This window comes from Pelecanus crispus, chromosome W (genome assembly GCF_030463565.1).
Source record: "Pelecanus crispus isolate bPelCri1 chromosome W, bPelCri1.pri, whole genome shotgun sequence".
Classification (NCBI taxonomy): Eukaryota; Metazoa; Chordata; class Aves; order Pelecaniformes; family Pelecanidae; genus Pelecanus; species Pelecanus crispus.
The window spans coordinates 16,033,537-16,049,745 of record NC_134675.1 but is presented as its reverse complement, the minus strand read 5'-3'; the positions used below and the strand labels follow the sequence as shown (position 1 = coordinate 16,049,745).

The 16,209-nt window shown below is 56.4% G+C and overlaps 1 long non-coding RNA gene and 2 pseudogenes across 1 annotated transcript in view; 2 read left to right on the top strand and 1 right to left on the bottom strand.

Annotated features, from left to right (window-relative positions):
• The window catches only part of LOC142596556 (galactose-1-phosphate uridylyltransferase-like), a 50,306-nt pseudogene extending 50,024 nt beyond the window's left edge, over positions 1-282 (bottom strand).
• Positions 1-16,209, top strand: part of LOC142596540 (uncharacterized) — a 240,391-nt gene that overhangs the window by 60,296 nt on the left and 163,886 nt on the right. The window lies entirely within an intron of this gene.
• LOC142596555 (sigma non-opioid intracellular receptor 1-like) lies at positions 281-9,784 on the top strand (annotated as a pseudogene).

The following is a 16,209-nucleotide window of genomic DNA, read 5'->3' as shown; positions in this document are numbered from 1 at the left end:
CCCCACCCACAATGCCCCCTCCCCGGGTAACCCTGCAAGAGGGTCTACACCCCATTTTATGCCCCCAGCCCCCCCCCAGCTTCACCCCTTCCTCCCTGTCCCAGTCCGGGGGGGGTTCCCCGCTGCCACCCACCCCGGGCAGGAAGGGTCCCCGCAGCCCCCGCTTCCCGGGGCGCGGCTGGGCTGGGCTCTGTCGGGGGTCCGGAGGGAGGCAGCCCCGGCCGTACCGCTGGCGCGGAAGCGGCCGCCCCCCACTTCCTCCTCCCCCGCCGGCAGCTCCATGCCGCGACCGTCCCGAAAGCCCCGGCGACAGCACCAACATGGCCCTGCGGGACCGGCCCCTTACAGCCGCCGCCGCTCCGCCCCACCCGGCTGGCGCAGGGCCGCCCGCGGCCGGGCACGGCGTGGCCGCGGCGGGGGCGGTCTCGCTCCCCGTCTTGGTGCCGGCGGGGCGGAGCGGCGGCGGGCGGCATGGGGGCGGAGAGCGCTCTGGCAGACGCTGCGGGCCGGGCTAGCGCTTGGGCGCGCTGGTGCTGGTGCTGCAGGGGCTGCGGGGCTGGCTGGCTTCCAAGCGGTACGAGTTCACGCCCGCCGAGATCGCCCAGCTCGCCGGGCACCACGCGGGTACGCGCCGCCCGTGGGGACGGGGCCAGGGCCTGCGGGGGGAATGGGACCGAGGAGGGATGGGGACGGGGAGCGGGAAGCAGAACTGGGGATGAGGAGGGGGGGCAGTGGCCTGGGCTGGGGAAGGGACCCGTAGCAGGTGGCAGGAGGTTCTGGTACAGGGGGGCCGGGATCACGGGGGGAATGGGACTGAGGTCAGGGAGGGGCCGGGGGCTGGGACTGGTGCAGCAGAACCGGTATCAGGAAGGGATCAGTAACGGGGAACTGGGATGGGGGACTGGGGTAGGGTAATGGGACTGGAATGAAGGAGGGATGGGGACTGGGGCAGCAGCATCACCCAGCCCTGTTGGGGTTGAACCCGGGGTTAAGGTGGCTCCCTCAGTGCTGGGGCTGGGCCAGGTCGAGGAACCAAGCCCCAGGTGGGTCAGGGGCAGAACTGGCTCCCAACTAGGTCTGGAGGGGAGGGCTGGCCCCATAGGGCACAGGGTGTGCAGTCACAATGGAGGGGCTGCATGTAACCAGGGCAGGGTCACTGTCACCTTGCTTGGGTCCCCCATATAGCCCAGCACCTGGGGTGGGCTATAGGGCTGGAGCACTTGGTGCTGCACATCCTCCATCACCATCTGGGGAGGCAGTGGGTCTGGGTCTGTGGCCATGGGGACGGAAGGCTGAAGAAAGGAGATATCTCCCCTAGGGAGACCCCTCAAAGGATGTGCTGGGACCCTGTGGCTGGGGAGGGGATTCAAGGTGGGGGGGGGCAGCAGCTCTGTGCTAGGGATTCATGGCGACCCCCGGTGCTGCAGGGCTGGACCACGAGCTGGCTTTCTCCAAGATCATCATGGAGCTACAGAAGAAGCACCCAGGCCACATCCTGCCAGACGAGGACCTGCAGTAGGTATTCGTGAACGCAGGCAGGTGGATGGGCTCCATGTGCCTCCTGCATGCCTCGCTTACCGAGTATGTGCTGCTCTTTGGGGCAGCCATCGACACTGGGGGCCACTTGGGTAAGCGGGGGACAGGGCTGGCAGGTGGGGGGTTTCTCTGAGCTCTTTCCACCCTGCTCGTTCAGGTCCAGCTGCCCCATCTGTGGCGTGCCCGGGGCAGGGAGCCTGCTGCTCCGCTTCTGGATGGGAAGCACGATGCTGGAAAACACCCTCCATGTGGGGACCAGCCCCTGTGGTGTTCCACAGCACCTGCAGGTCCTGGCGCGTGCTGTGCCATGCCATGCCGCATGGCCAGGACTCTCTGCATCCAGCTGGCAGGTGGTGTGTCCTGGTTTCAGCTGGGATAGTTAATTTTCTTCCTAGTAGCTGGCATAGTGCTATGTTTTGGATTTAGTAGGAGAAGAATGTTGATAACACACTGATGTTTTAGTTGTTGCTAAGTAGTGCTTATGCTCGTCAAGGACTTTTCAGCTTCCCATGCTCTGCCAGGTACACAAGAAACTGGGAGGGGGCACAGCCAGAATAGTTGATCCAAACTGACCAAAGGGCTATTCCATACCATATGACGTCATGCTCAGTATATAAACTGGGGGGGGGGGGGGGGGTTGGCCGGGGAGCAGCGATTGCTGCTCGGGAACTATCTGGGTATCCGTCGGCGGGTGGTGAGCAATTGCGTTGTGCATCACTTGCTTTGTGTATTATTATTATTATATTGTTATTATTATCATTACTATTTTACCTTATTTCAATTATTAAACTGTTCTTATCTCAACCCAGGAGTGTTTCTCACTCTTACTCCTCCGATTCTCTCCCCCATCCCATCGGGGTAGGGGGAGTGGGCGAGTGGCTGCGTGGTGCTTAGTTGCTGGCTGGGACTAAACCACGACATGGTGGCAGGCATCACATCTCCCAGCACTTCATCAGGGAGCAAATGCCAAACATGCTGGAAACGATGGAGCTTAAGGACACTGAGCAGCCCAGGCTGTTGGGATGTGGCCGGTCACACAGGCAACCTGGGTATCAGACCCAGCTGTGCTCCTTGGTGTTTCGAGGCCCCAGGGCTGGCATTCTTCCCCCCGGAGGGCTGCTCTGTGGCTCAGACCTGGGCTCCTGAGCCGTCCCTGTCAGGGATGTGCTGAGCCGGTACTGTCTGTCCTCCCATAAGGACGGTACTGGGCAGATATCTCCGACACCGTCATAGAATCATAGAATGCTTTGGGTTGGAAGGGACCTTTAGAGGTCACCTAGCCCAACCCCTCTGCAGTGAGCAGGGACAGCTTTAACTAGATCGGGTTGCTCAGAGCCCCGTCCAACCTGACCTTGAATGTTTCTAGGGATGGGGCCTCCACCACCTCCCTGGGCAACCTGTTCCAGTGCCTCACCACCCTCATTGTAAAAAATTTCTGTCTAGTCTAAATCTATTCTTCTTTAGTTTAAAACCATTATTCCTTGTCCTGTTACAACAGGCCTTGCTAAAAAGATTCTCCCCATCCTTCCTGTAGGCCCCCTTTAAGTATTGGAAGGTCGCAACAAGGTCTCCTCACAGCCTTCTCTTCTCTAGGTTGAACAATCCCAACTCTCTCAGCCTGGCCTTCATGAGGTTCACACAGGCCCACCTCTCCAGCTTGTCCAGGTCCCTTTGGATGACATCTCGTCCTCCTGGCGTGTCAACCGCACCACTCAGCTTGGTGTCATCTGCAAACTTGCTGAGGGTGCACTCGATCTCACTATGCCATTGATGAAGATATTAAACAGCACTGGTCCCAGTATGGACCCCTGAGGGACTCCACTTGTCACCGGTCTCCATGTGGACATCAAGCCGTTGATCACGACCCTCTGGATGTGATCATCCAGCCAATTCCTTATCCATCGAACAGTCCACCCATCAAACCCATATCTCTCCAATTTAGAGAGAAGGATGTTGTGGGGGACTGTGTCGAAGGCTTTACAGAAGTCCAAACAGATGACATGCGTTGCTTTTCCCTTGTCCACTGATGCAGTCACTCCTTCATAGAGAGCCACTAGGTTGGTCATCTCAAGGACCTTCCAGCAGTGGAAGGAGGGGACCACCAGAAGTGAGATCTACTGTGGTGGGTTGACCCTGGCTAGATGCCAGGTGCTCACCAAAGCTGCTCTGTCACTCCCCTTCTCAACTGGACAGGGGAGAGAAAATATAACAAAAGGCTCGTGGGTGGAGATAAGGACAGGGAGAGATCACTCAGCAATTACCATCACAGGCAAAACAGACTCGACTTGGGGAAAATCAGTTTAATTTATTGCCAATCAAATCAGAGTAGGATAATGAGAAATAAAAACAAATCTTAAAAACACCTTCCCCCTACCCCTCCCTTCTTCCTGGGCTTAACTTAATTCCTGATTTTCTCTACCTCCTCCCCCTGAGTGGCGCAGGAGGATGGGGAATGGGGTTTGCAGTCAGTTCATCACATGTTGTCTCTGCTGCTCCTTCATCCTCAGGGGGAGGACTCCTCACACTCTTCCCCTGCTCCAGCATGGGGTCCCTCCCATGGGAGATGCTCCTCCATGAACTTCTCCAACATGGGTCCTTCCCACGGGCTGTAATTCTTCACGAACTGCTCCAGTGTGGGTCTATTCCACAGGGTGCAGTCCTTCAGGATCAGCCTGCTCCAGCATGGGTCCCCCACGGGTTCATAGGTCCTGCCAGGAGCCTGCTCCAGCATGGGCTTCCCACAGGGTCACAGCCTCCTTCAGGCATCCACCTGCTCCGGTGTGGGGTCCTCCACGGGCTGCAGAGTGGATATCTGCTCCACCATGGACCTCCATGAGCTGCAGGGGGACAGCCTGCCTCACCATGGTCTTCACCACAGGCTGCAGGGGAATCTCTGCTCTGGCACCTGGAGCACCTCCTCCCCCTCCTTCTTCACTGACCTTGGTGTCTGCACAGTTGTTTCTCTCACATATTCTCACTCCTCTCTTCTGGCTGCTGTTGCACATCAGTTTTATCCCTTAACTCTGTTATCACAGAGGCACTACCACTGTTGCTGATTGGATCAGTGTCGTGGTTTAGTCCCAGCCAGCAACTCAGTACCATGCAGCTGCTCGCTCACTCCCCCTACCCTGATGGGATGGGGGAGAGAATCGGAGGAGTAAGAGTGAGAAACACTCCTGGGTTGAGATAAGAACAGTTTAAGAATTGAAATAAAATAAAGTAAAATAATAATAATAACAATATAATAATAATAGTAATAATAATATACAAAGCAAGTGATGCACAATGCAATTGCTCGCCACCCGCCGACCGATACCCAGACAGTTCCCGAGCAGCGGTCGCTGCTCCCTGGCCAACCCCCCCCAGTTTATATACCGAGCATGACATCATATGGTATGGAATAGCCCTTTGGTCAGTTTGGATCAACTATTCTGGCTGTGCCCCCTCCCAGTTTCTTGTGCGCCTGGCAGAGCATGGGAAGCTGAAAAAGTCCTTGACTAGCATAAGCAGTACTCAGCAACAACTAAAAACATCAGCATGTTATCAACATTCTTCTCCTACTAAATCCAAAACACAGCACTATGCCTGCTGCTAGGAAGAAAATTAACTCTATCCCAGCCGAAACCAGGACAGTATCCACCCCTTATTCTATACCATCTACGTCATGCACAGGCCCTCCCCTTTCCAATGTGTTCCAATTAATCACCACCGCTTTCCCTATCTTGATATACACACAGATATCATTCCCTTTGTCTATGGCCCATCCCTCTAAAATGTCCATTGAGTTCATTTAGCCCATGACTTTGGGTTCCATCTGTCATCACAGTCTTTCAGAGCAGGAGAGGTGGTGTGCAGTGTTGGACTGTTGCATGCTGAAGTCAGTTCTCATTCCAACATGGTTTCATCAAAGTTCATTTTCATTAAGCTGGGCAATTCTTACTGCAATACCATCGATGTGGCATATAGCAATCATAATATACAGTATTATATACTTAATATTAACCTACTATATTATTATATTAACATGCAGTTAAGAGATAACATACAGTTAAGAGATAACATACAGTATTATAAAGCAATTAATATCATACAATTCAGTTCATTAGCTATTTTCACCCAAAATCAAATTCCCTTGAGGTACACATTGGGCTTCCCCATCCTTTCGCATCACCCACCAAGTGCACCCAGGTCCTTGAGCAAAAGCAATCCCACGAATGGGTTTGCCTTTGCCAGAGGGGGAAGTAACCCAGACTGTCTTCCCCAGCATATTTTTCATGTGCACTACAGGAACTTTATCTCCTTCTACAGTACGTAGAAGTTTTGATCGGGCAGGGCCACCTCGATTGGCAGATCCCCTGGTGTTGACTAACCAGGTGGTTTTTGCTAAATGCGTATCCCAATGTTTAAACGTCCCAGCACCCATTGCTCTCAGGGTAGTCTTTAACAATCCATTGTATCGCTCAATTTTCCCGGAGGCTGGTGCATGGTAAGGGATGTGATACACCCACTCAATGCCGTGCTCTTTGGCCCAGGTGTCTATGAGGTTGTTTCGGAAATGAGTCCCGTTGTCTGACTCAATTCTTTCTGGGGTGCCATGTCGCCACAGGACTTGCTTTTCAAGGCCCAGGATGGTGTTCCGGGCGGTGGCATGGGGCACGGGATATGTTTCCAAACATCCGGTGGTTGCTTCCACCATGGTGAGCACATGGCGCTTGCCTTGGCGGGTCTGTGGGAGCGTGATGTAATCAATCTGCCAGGCCTCCCCATATTTATATTTCAGCCATCGTTCACTATACCCAAGGGGCTTGAACTGCTTGGCTTGCTTGATTGCAGCGCATGTTTCACACTCATGAATAACCTGTGCAATACTGTCCATAGTTAAGTCCACCCCTCGATCACGAGCCCATTTATACGTTGCATCCCTTCCTTGATGGCCTGAGGCGTCATGGGCCCACCGAGCTATAAATAATTCACCCTTATGTTGCTGGTCCAAATCCACCTGAGCCACTTCAATCTTAGCAGCCTGATCTACTTGCTGGTTGTTTTGATGTTCTTCAGTGGCCCGACTCTTAGGTACATGAGCATCTACATGACGAACTTTTACAACCAGGTTCTCTACCCGGGCAGCAATATCTTGCCACAATGCGGCAGCCCAGATGGGTTTGCCTCTGCGCTGCCAGTTGCTCTGCTTCCATTGCTGCAGCCACCCCTACAGGGCATTTGCCACCATCCATGAGGCAGTATAGAGATAAAGGACTGGCCACTTTTCTCTTTCAGCAATATCTAAAGCCAGCTGAATGGCTTTCACCTCTGCAAACTGACTCGACTCCCCTTCTCCTTCAGCAGTTTCTGCGACTTGTCGTATAGGACTCCATACAGCAGCTTTCCACCTCCGATGCTTTCCCACAAGACGACAGGACCCATCAGTGAACAGGGCATACTGCTTTTCATTTTCTGGCAATTTATTATACAGTGGGGCCTCTTCAGCACGTGTCACCTCCTCCTCTGGTGATATTCCAAAATCTTTGCCTTCTGGCCAGTCCATGATCACTTTCAAGATTCCTGGGCGACTGGGGTTTCCTATTCGAGCCCGTTGTGTGATTAGTGCAACCCACTTACTCCATGTAGCATCAGTTGCATGATGTGTAGAGGGGACCCTCCCTTTGAACATCCAGCCCAGCACCGGCGGTCGGGGTGCCAGCAGGAGCTGTGCTTCAGTACCAGCCACTTCTGAAGCAGCTCGAACCCCTTCATATGCTGCCAAAATCTCTTTCTCAGTTGGAGTATAGCGGGCTTCAGATCCTCTGTATCCCCGACTCCAAAACCCTAGGGGTCGACCTCGAGTCTCCCCTGGTGCTTTCTGCCAGAGGCTCCAGGTAGGGCCATTCTCCCTGGCTGCAGTGTAGAGCACATTTTTAATATCCTGCCCTGCCCGGACTGGCCCAAGGGCTACTGCATGAACTATCTCCCGTTTAATTTGTCCAAAGGCTTGTTGTTGCTCAGGGCCCCATTTGAAACCATTCTTCTTCTGGTCACTTGATAGAGAGGGCTTACGATCTGGCTGTAATTTGGAATATGCATTCTCCAAAAACCCACAACGCCTAAGGCGGCTTGTGTTTCCTTTTTGCTAGTTGGTGGGGACATAGCTGTTATTTTGTTGATCACATCCATTGGGATCTGACGACGTCCATCTTGCCATTTTATTCCTAAGAACTGGATGTCCTGTGCAGGTCCCTTGACCTTACTTTGTTTTATGGCAAAACCAGCCTTCAGAAGGATTTGGACTATTTTCTTTCCCTTCTCAAAAACGTCTTCTGCTGTGTTGCCCCACACAATGATGTCATCAATGTACTGCAGATGTTCTGGAGCTTCACCCTGTTCCACTGCTGTCTGGATCAGTCCATGGCAAATGGTGGGGCTGTGCTTCCACCCCTGGGGCAGTCGGTTCCTGGTGTACTGAACACCCCTCCAGGTAAAAGCAAACTGGGGCCTGCACTCTGCTGCCAAAGGGACGGAGAAAAATGCATTAGCAATATCAATTGTGGCATACCACTTAGCTGCCTTTGACTCCAGTTCATATTGAAGTTCTAGCATGTCTGGCACGGCAGCACTCAGCGGCGGTGTAACTTCGTTCAGGCCACGATAGTCCACTGTTAGTCTCCACTCCCCATTAGACTTTCGCACTGGCCATATGGGACTGTTAAAGGGTGAGCGAGTCTTGCTGATCACTCCCTGGCTCTCCAGGCGAAGAATCAGGTTATGGATGGGAATCAGGGAGTCTCGGTTGGTGCGATATTGCCGCCTGTGCACAGTTGTGGTAGCAATCGGCACCTGTTGTTCCTCAACCTTCAGCAACCCTACAATCGAAGGGTCCTCCGAGAGACCGGGCAAGGTGGACAACTGTTTAATTTCCTCTGTCTCCAAGGCAGCTATACCAAAAGCCCACCGGTACCCTTTTGGGTCCTTGAAATACCCTCTCCTGAGGTAGTCTATGCCAAGGATGCACGGAGCGTCTGGGCCAGTCACAATGGGGTGCTTTTGCCACTCATTCCCAGTTAGGCTCACTTCAGCTTCCAGTACAGTTAGCTGTTGGGATCCCCCTGTCACTCCAGAAATACAAATGGGTTCTGCCCCTCTATAGTTTGATGGCATTAGCGTGCACTGTGCACCAGTGTCCACTAGAGCCTTATACTCCTGTGGGTCTGATGTGCCAGGCCATCGAATCCACACAGTCCAGTAAACCCGGTTGTCCCTTTCCTCCACCTGGCTGGAGGCAGGGCCCCTCTAACACTGGTCATAGTATTCGCTGTTCACTTCCTGTAAACGTGAATCAAAAGTCCCCTGATCAAGGTCAGAAGTAAAATTAGCCCTCTTACTCTGTCTCGGGAACTGCTCACTGGAAACTGGAGCTGCAATTTTCTTGGGAGAACCACCTTTTCTAATAGTTTTTCCTTGCAACTCACGCACCCGTGCCTCTAGGGTTGAGGTGGGTTTTCCATCCCACTTTCTCATGTCCTCTCCATAATCACGCAGGTAAAACCACAGGGTGCCTTGGCCAGCGGCGGGTCCATCTTGGAGCCGGCTGGCATTGGCTCTATCGGACATGGGGGAAGCTTCTGGCATCTTCTCTCAGAAACCACCCCTGTAGCCCCCCCTGTTACCAAAGCCTTGCCACGCAAACCCAATACATCTACTATCCAGGTAGGTGCAGCAGCCACGGCACCCTGCGGGCTGTGGCCACGTCCTGGGACACGATTGCTCTGTGGGCTGCTCCTCCACTGTCGCAGAGCCTCTTCCTTACAGCTGGCAGAAGCCAAGAGCTCCGGATGAGGCAGTTTGTGTCCCCTGGGGCACATCCCATCATCTCCGTGGGTGCCAGTAAGAGAAAAGTGAGCAAGACTGGGGAGGGGTTGGGATGCGCAGACCGGGGTGCTCAGCCCCACAGGTCCCGGTCCCACCCATCTCCTTGGGAATGATGCGGGGCAACTGCTGGGAGCTGTGCTGGTTATGTGTGTTGGCAAGGGACACCACTGTGCACCAGGCGGGAGAGGCCACATCAGTGCAGTGGAGCGCAGGTGCCTGGATGGTGGAGTATGGCCAGGGCTTCATCCCCTCCACGCTTGCCTTCATCCTGGCTGACACCCTCTTCAGTGCTCAGGACTTTGTCACCCTCTTTTACACCCTGCGCATCTATGCCAAGGGCCTGCTCCTGGAAGTTAGTGCCTTCTTCAGCACCTTGGGCTGCTGAGCCCAGCTCACCGGGGCACCCTGCCAGGCACAGCTGGCTCCTCTCCTCCCAGCCTTCCTCCCCTTTCCTCCTCTTCCTCCCCAGGCCCAGGCTCTAGCAGAGGCAGCAGGAGACCCCCTGTGCCTCCCCCCAGTTGCTCTGTCCTTCCCTGTGGGCCAGCTGGGTGCCAAGACAGAGGGACCGTGCTGGTCACCGCAATACAGACTACCAGTTCTCTTTACTACCTGCCTGTCCCCCCTTTCAAGCAGAGCCATGTCCTGCTCTTCCATCCCCTGGGGCTGGAGTCGCCTTGTGGGGTACAAACACTGCTGTGTGCCCCTGGCATGCAGCAGGAGAGGGGCTGGAGCTGGCTGTCCCCAGGCTCTGTGAAATTTCTGCAGCTCCCAAGATATCAGGAGGAGGATGCTGGCACGAGCATCCTCAGGGTAGGGTGCACAAGGAGAGCTGGGCCAGAGCACCCATTGTAAAGGTCGGCCGAGAGGTTCCCCGTCTCCCTGGCAGGTTGCCAAGTCTGTGGGCAGCTCAGGGCACTGTGTCCAGCTGGCAGCATCTCCCGTGGCTCCGTCCCTGCTGACATGGGTTGGCAGCACACAGTGTCCCCCTGGCACAGGGCAGGATCTGTGCTGGGACCCCCCAGCAGTGAGGGGATACTCAGCCTCTGTGCTGGAGGTCCCCTGTGTGTCATCTGCCCCAGGGGATGGCTGGGGCTTGGAAGAGGGTCTCTTTCCCCGTGGTCCCCCTCCCTGCAGTCCCCCCCAAGGGAGAGAGCCACCATCTGTCACCTTAACTGAGAGCCTGTTCTGTGTGGCCTCTGGTCTATGCACATACCTAGTCTGCAGGTGCCTGAACCACTGTACTAGCTCAGGATGGGATCTCACCCCTCGAAATGCTTCACCTGGCTGCGAGAGCCCCTGGGGATGGCCACCCTGCTCAGCTCGGCTCCCAGTACAGGGTCCTGACCACCAAGGGAGCGCCACGGTTCCCTGGCTGAGCCTGGCTGCGGACCCCGCTCGCAGCCCTGTGGCCAGACCTGAGCGGGCTCATTGCTTGGAGGGCTTTCGCCTCCGCACTGCTGCCAAACAGCAGCACTGTGTGTGCCCCCAGCCACCAGGCCTGTAGCATGTCCCTCCTCCCACAACCCTAGACTATCCCCGTCCTGCCGACTGGCAGCCCCACACATGGGCTACTTCTTAATTTGACACCCAAAAAGAGATGTCAGTAATAAAATTGTTCATCCACCTGCTTGGATCCCTAGGAGAGTCTGTGGAGCATGCTGAGCCCCTGCCGTAGGGAACGGTGCTGGATCCAGCCAGCTCTGGGTTCAGCAGGGGTCCTGCTGGCAGCTGGGGACAGATGGGTGTCCCCGGGCAGCTGGCATCATCCTGCCCAGGGTCCTGGGAGCTAGGGGGTGTGGTGCTGGGCAGGATGAGGCCCATCTCAGCTCCCGGGGACCAGCAGGAGATGGTGCTGTTACTCCTCTCCCCACTGAAGTTGCTGGGGACTGAAAGCCTGGGCTGGTGCCAGGGCCCTGCCTCCACAGGGAACCCATGAGTCCAGGGGGCTCCATCCTTTTAGTGGACAGTGCCGATGCTGGGCATGTGGCCCTGGGGGTGGATGGACCCAGGCCTAGTGGATTGGTGGTCCTTGAGAGATTTACACAGATGCATGCACACAGAGACACACACCCCTCCCGGTGTGAGAAGGGCACAGGAGGGAATCACAGGATCTATAGGCTCTGTGTATGTATATGTGTGTGTGTGTGTGTGCATGCTGGCAGGCAGATCACATGCACATGTGTGTATAGGTGCAAACAGGATGGTTTTGTGTGTGTCTTGGCAGGGCAGTTGGGCATGCGTAGGTATGTGCTTGCGTATAGGTAGAACAGTTTGCAGGTGGGTGTAGGCAGGACAGGTGGGGGGGGTGTGCACATGTGTGTGCACACATGTGTATATAGGTAGAACAATTGGGCATCTGTCCATACAGGCAGAACAATTGCACACGTGTGAGTGCTTGGGCACATATGGGTAGGACATTTGTGTATGTGCATGTGTGTAGGGAGGAGAGTCATGTGCACGTGTGGGTACGCCGTGCCCATTCTTTGGGGTTTAGTGGGGCCCTGTCGAGGAACATGAGCAATCCTGCGCTGGCCCGTGCAGGAAGGCACTAACTCAGCAGCTCGTATCAATACCGTTCCACTTACAGCGAAGGCCGTGTAATGAAAATCCGATGGGCACGCTGGTGGGAGTAAGTAAGTATGCCATTAAAATGAGAAAATCAAAGCTCTGGACAGGTCTTTTCTCTTGCCCATTGATTTCTTTTATTATGGAAATATTGCTGCTAAATAACAGCATGAACAATCTCAGCAGTGTTTTCCATAGTGCCTGTGTCAATAACTCCATCACAGGCAGGGGATTCCCCCCCAGCCTGGTCGCGGCCCCATCCGGGCTAAGGGCTGCACTGGGGGTACCTTTTTCACCGTCCCCGGCCATGCTGGGATGTGCCTGGCAGAGAAACCGGGCAGCATGGGGTGACTTGGGCAAGTGCCACGTGGAGGGAGCTGGGCTGGGACCCAGGAGCCCCGTCTGCTTTGCTGTGGTGGGAGGGGCTGTCCCCATCCCAGCACTGAGCAGGGACAGTGCCAGGCATGCAAGGGTGCCAAAAAGCAGCCCTTCCCTTCCAGGCGGGTGTTTGCAGCCTCTTACAGAGCAGGTAAGTGTCCCCAGTGACCAGCAGACAAGGGATGGGTCCTGGACAGGGCGTGTCCCACAGGCTTTTGCTGCCTCTGCCCCTTCCTCCCCACTCCTCCTCTCCAAGACCCATCCATGCCCATGTCTGTGCTGAACAGACCCAGCTCCCTGCAGCTTGCTATCATTTGGTTCACGTGGAGAAACTGAGACATGGGGTGGGAACTCATCCACCATCACCCAGCTCCAGCACAGCCCCTGCACCAGGGCCAGGGCTCATGCTCAAGTTGCCTCTCTCCCTGTTGGCTGCCCATGCGCAGGCACCCAACACCCTTTGAGATGCCCACAGGTGGCAGGGGCATCCCTGCGGGGCCAGAGGATGTGACCAGGACACAGATCTGCACCCTTTGGTACCCAGAGACCAGGTGGGACCCCAGGGCACCTCAAAGGATACCAAAGCCCTGTGGGGTGACCGGAGATGGACAAGGAGACTCAGCCACGGGCACCTGCACCATGGGTCTGGCTCTGTCCTAGCCCCAGCTGAAGTGACTGTGAGCAGCAGCTCCTCGGAGCCATTGCCAGGACAAATGCACATCGCTGCCCACCAAACACCTTCCCCCTGCAGCTCATTCTATCTTGTCCCTCCGCATGCAGTGGGTATTGATCAGCCTGAAGGATCTAGCTCCCAATTCCTCCTGCGGTATCTCTCTGCTCAGAGTATCTTTCAATCTGCTCTGCTGTCTGCCATGCCTGTCTATACCTCCAGTATCTATCTGTGCTGCCTCCACCACAGCCATCGATAGCCATTTGTCTGTGGGACCCCAGTGGTGCAAAGATGCTGAGTGGGAGGGTGGAGGGGACATGGCCCTGCTTGCTGCCCCAGGGAGAGCCTGAGCACGGAACCACTTCATGACATGTGTGCAGAGCCTCAGAGATGCTGCTGTCACCGTGGAGGCTTTAGGGAGGAACTGAGTTGTGCTGGTCCAGCTGGGCCGGGTCCCTTGGTGGTCATGCCCAGGGTGATGGGACATGCTGCACCCCATGCAGACCTTGGTGCTGCCACTAGCCAGCCTGGCCACATCCCCCACCCCTGGGTGCCACATTGACCCCAGCACCCCAACCCCTCTGCCCTGGAGGAGGGGAGCTTCCACAAATGCCTGGGTTCCTGCTGGGCCATGGAGAAGTCCTTTCATCATCATCTGACTCATCTCACCCAGCCCTGCCTTCAGCTCTGGCTCCTTCCTCACCTCAGTGTGCAGGGGCTGGGGCACAGCCCAGTGCAGAGGGTGCTAGCACCCTGGATTGCAATGCACCTGCACCAGGAGGGGAGGCTAGAGCCCTGTGCAATAGGGACCTGTGGAATGAGTCCTGGGGTGCAGCTGGCTCCATGGGTCCCCCTGAAATGGGGCTGAATCATATCTTCCCAGGGGCAACTCAGAAGGATCGTCAGCCAGCCACTGACAAACTGATGTTTGGGGGGCTGGCAAGCACCGGAAGGTCCCTACCCTTGCTGTGGCGGGATGGGATGGGCCAGGGCGAGCTACAGCTGTCCAGCCCTGAAATGGGATGGCTGACAGCTGCTTTATCTCCTGTGCAAAGATAAACAGCACCTGGGGGGCCTGTGGGGTTGGGAGCTGCCTTGCTCTCCTGGGAAAAGGGGCTCATTTTTCCAGGAGAGCTTTCCTGGCGAGGATGCTGTGCCATGCTGGGTGCCACTGGCAGCCCTGGGGCAGGTGTGAGGAGCCAGGGGGTCACCAGCACCGTGGCAGGATGAGGGGCGTTTTCTCCAGAGATGCTCATGGGGAAGCTGGAAAGCCCAGAAGTGGCAGCTTTTCCTTGCAAAGAGATGCGGCGAAGGCTGCAGAGGTTCAGCCCGGGCTGTGGAGCCTGAGAGCAAAGCCAGCTCCCACCACAGCCATGGCCAGTGGCTGTTTCTGCAAGATGCTCCAGGGAAAAGGCAGGACTCAGCTTGTGTGGGGCTGTGAAAGGCGGCTGTCCCTGGCCCCTGTGGCATACAGGTGGCCCCAGAGGGGACAGAGCCAGCAGCCCTTGACACACAGAGCTCCTGTCACCCCATGCCACCAATACCCAGTGCAGCAGCATGAGGTCTCGGTGACAAGCTGCCCTGGCTGTGGGATGAGGCCAAAGCCACTGTTCCTTGTGTCCCAGTGTTGCAGGATGCTGCTGCCTCTCATCCCCCAGGGACCCATGCAAGCCCTGCAGCTGCCCCAGCCAAAAAAGCCCAGGAAGGAGCAGGTGCCTCCTTTACATCCTGCTAAAGCTGCCTCCATAGAAAAGAGGGGTCAGGAAAAAACTGGCAGGCAGGTGGAGGGGGAGTATGGGGACAGCATGAAGATGCTGCTGGCAGGGGAAGCCCTGTGCTTCGCCACAGGTCCTGGCCCACCCGGGGCAGTGAGGTGCTGTGGGTGCAGCAGTGGGGCCAGGGTGCTTCATGCTCACCCTGGCTCACACCCTTGTCCAATGTCCGCACTTGATGGTACCCTGGTGCCTCAGTTTACCCCGCTGCAAGCGGGGACACAGGGCAAGCCAGCGGCACTGAGTCCCTCCAGCGACAGAGATGCATGGCCTCATCCTGCCCATGCCAGGCAGGGGCCAAGGCTCTGGGAGCCTGTTTGGGGGTCCAGGCCATGTTGCAGTCTGACCCCTCCAACTGGGGTCCAGGCACACACAGCACCCCTCAGGAGGACCCCTCAATGGCCCCAGCCTGTGGGCAGGTCTCAGGCCCCAGCTTAGGGTGCGCTGCAGTGACCCCATGGCTCTTGCGGATGGAGGTCAGGGCTCAGTGCTTGCAGCTCACCTGAAATGCCCCTTTGTGCCTGCACACAGATTGACAGTGCGGGTACACACCCACCTCCCCCAAACACACGCGTGCACATGCCTGCCTGTGCACACCCCCATGTCTCCCAACACAGACTGCACACACCTACAGGTGAGCACACAAAATGCACACAAACAGCTGCCAGCGTACACGTATAAGCACTTGTTGTCCCCAACAGCATACACACACACACACACACACTCAGCCCCTCTGACAGTGCACACAGCTGCATGTATGCATGTGCATGCAAATGGCTCTGCACAATGTATGCACATCCTCCACTCCCCCCCAGGGCGTACGCACAGTGTGCGCACACACATGCATGCAGGGCACGCTCCCGGTGGGCGTGCACAGGCCTCCCCTGCACACATACATGCAATGCACTCACCTCTCCCGGTGTGCACAAATGCATGCATGCTCATACACCCTGAACGCACAAATGCGGTGCTCGCCCAGTGAGCGCACACGAATGCATGCAAGCAGAGTTCCACTGTGTGCGTGCGCACATGCACACACACACATGCAGTGCACTGCCTTCTCCCAGCACACACGGGTATCTATACATACACAGACCCTCTGTATATGTGTGCAATAGGTGCAGCACCCACTTATGTATGCAGGCACAGACCCCTTGCACGTGCACCCCTATACGCTCCCCTCTCCCAGCACCCCATGCATACACGCCCTGCCCACACACGCGCACACACACAGACACACACACTGCGGCCCGCCCGGCCCCCTGCGCCCCCGGCCCCATCCCCTCCCGCGGCCTCGCGCAGGGCGGCCCCGGGCCGGCTCTCGGCGGGCAGGTCCCGGGGCGCTCCCCCGGAGCTGCCGCAAGCCCGGCCCTCCCCGGATGACTCCCTTGACGTGCGCTAGCAAATGGGAGCGGGGAGGGGTGT